Source organism: Piliocolobus tephrosceles, unplaced genomic scaffold (assembly GCF_002776525.5).
Source record: "Piliocolobus tephrosceles isolate RC106 unplaced genomic scaffold, ASM277652v3 unscaffolded_32157, whole genome shotgun sequence".
In the NCBI taxonomy this organism is placed as follows: domain Eukaryota; kingdom Metazoa; phylum Chordata; class Mammalia; order Primates; family Cercopithecidae; genus Piliocolobus; species Piliocolobus tephrosceles.
This window is the reverse complement of record NW_022315596.1, coordinates 15,386-17,893: the sequence shown is the minus strand read 5'-3', so window position 1 is coordinate 17,893 and position 2,508 is coordinate 15,386. Positions and strand designations below refer to the sequence as shown.

Sequence of the window (2,508 nt, the reverse complement as noted above, 5' to 3'; positions counted from 1 at the left end):
ACGGAAAATTGGAGATGCTTCCCTGTGTCCAACTGGGGCTTTGGGAAAGGTGAGGGCTGGGCATCTGACTGGGATGGATGTCTCTGGCAGGCAGCAGAGCATGTGGCTAGCTTGTGAAGCCCGGAAAGGCATGAGATTTCCTGTTACAGTGCCCACTGCAAATGGAAGGGCATTTGGCCTGAGCCCAGACATATACAAGTTGGGCAGAGAAGGGGGTGGGTCCCAGGTACCCACAGAGGAGCAGCTGTGGAGGTACAGGAAAGCCAAGGGTGTGGAGTCACAGGATGCAGGAAGCTCAAAGAAGATGAGGAAAGAGGTTTTAAAGACGATCAGGGTTGGGGACAGTGGTTCATGCCTGTAATCCCAACACTTTGAGAGGCTGAGACGAGAGGATAGCTTGAGGCCAGGAGTTTGAGATCAGCCTGGGCGATATAGTTAGACCTCATTTCTATAAATCAATGAGTACGATTGGTACTTGGCATTTCAGGCGAGGAACAGCAAACACATGAAAGCTCTGAGGCAGGAAAGGGAAGTGATTAGTTCTCTCTCCTGGTTCCTTTATCAGACCTTAAAGAGATGCAAGGAGTACCAAGCAGGTACTCCTTGGCCGAGCTCCTTCAGGGAAGGCCTAAGTTCGCTTCTACTTCCCATCTATTATTATTATTACTTTTTGGAGACAGAGTCTCACTCTGTCGCCCAGGCTGGATCGCATGCAATGGCACCATCTCAGCTCACTGTAACCTCCTCCTCCGGGTTCAAACGATTCTCCTGCCTCAGCCTTCCCAGTAGCTGGGACCACAGGTACGCGCGACCACGATTGGCTAAGTTTTTGTATTTTTAGCAGAGATGGGGTTTCATCTTGTTGGCCAGGCTGGTTTTGAACTCCTGGCCTCAAGTGATCCACCTGCCTCGGCCCCACAAAGTGCTGGGATTACAGGCGCAAGCCACCACGCCTGGCCCTACTTCACTACTAACGCCCACCATACGTGCTTCCAAATGTTTGCTGAATGACAAGGTGAACGAGTGAATTGGACTATGTGACTTCGGGCAGCAGGCAATCCTATTCATTGGACCTCAGTTTCACTTTTTGTAAAGCAAGCCTGTCTCTCCCTCTCTGGCCTAAAAGCCTGAGTTCTGGGCTTGAGATGAGCGTGTCCTGTAGAGCAGACTCCAGGTGGACGTTGAGCTGGGTCTTCTAGGAGGCCAGGATCCGGCCAGCTCTTGGCTCCGGTCCTCTCCCAGACCCCGCATGCCCTGTCCCAGTGCCGCGCGACCCAACCTCCCTCTGTTACCTAAGGCCCCGCCCTCTCTGCACAGCTCGCTCCCCATTGGCCAGGGGGCGACCCTGGGCCTCCGGCTCCGCTGGGGGCGGGGCGGCGGGCGGCGGGCGGGGCCCTCTACACCTGGGTGGTGTGTGTCACGGCCTCAGTCCAGCGCCAGCTGCAGCTCCTTGATCGGAGCCGGATCCTGAGCAGGGAACACCGGCTGAAGCGGCTGCGGCGGCGGCGGCCCCGCCCAGGGTCTCCCTTGTTGAGGCTGCCGCGTCTCTGTCGGCTGCTCAGCTGCGCTCTAGTCGGCCCAGGCGCCCCGGCGAGGAGCTAGCACTGGGAGGCGGCGGCCCGAGGTGAGACTGGGCGACGGGCGACGGGGTCTCCGGACCGGGCGGGGGTCTCTGCGCCGGGCGTGGCGGCTCCGAGCTGGGCTCCGCAGGGTCCGGGGTCGGGATCCCGGGTCCGTGCGCCTGGGCGTTGTCTCCGCCTCGGGTGGCACCGGGGGCTTCGCGTCTGCTGCGATACCGCGTGGGCCAGCGCGGGGGTCCCGGGCGCCCTGCCAGTGCGGGCCGGTCCCCACTGCTCCCCGGCTCCCCGCGTCTGCCGCGGAGGTGACTGCATGGGCCCGGGCGCTGGGTTCTGCCCGGTCCTCCGCGGCCTGGCTGGTGTCCGCGTGGGGCAGAGTGGGCCGTGCATGGACCCACTCATGGAACGGGGTCCAGGTCACCGCGTGTGGAGACTCCAACGCCCTCCCCGCCCTCCCTCACAGTGAGGCTGCTTCGCCAGACTCACCGGGGGGACTGCGCGGACCCTCAGACGAGGGAGGCCGTGACTCTGGGTGGGGGCTCTTTCCTGGCCCCGCATGATGGCTTCCTGAGTGTTTTGTCACTTATATAGGTGACTGCGTGGACCCGCGCGCGTGAATCCCGGCTGCCCTGCCAGTGGGGCTGTGCGCCACCCCGTGACTCGTCTGGGTGGACCCGCCTGGGACGCGCGTGTAGTGGGGGTCTGTGCGCGGGGTGCGCGGTTGCTGGGGGCGCACTGCCCCCGCCCCGTGATTTATCCTCTCACTTGCTGGGCGGGAGAAATCGAAAGGCGCGGGTCCGGAGCTGTCGCGCAGTGGCCTCACAGACCTCTGCCCAGGCCGGCGGGTCCTGGGGGGCGAGGGGTTGTCACCGCGCGTCCCACAGCCGCACTTCCTGCTCTAGCTTTAGGCTGGGCTCTGATTGGTGGGAGC

General features: G+C 62.2%; 1 pseudogene; it reads right to left on the bottom strand.

Annotated features, from left to right (window-relative positions):
- Positions 1-1,119: 1,119 nt before the first annotated feature.
- On the bottom strand, positions 1,120-2,135 carry LOC113222598 (annotated as a pseudogene).
- Positions 2,136-2,508: the final 373 nt, after the last annotated feature.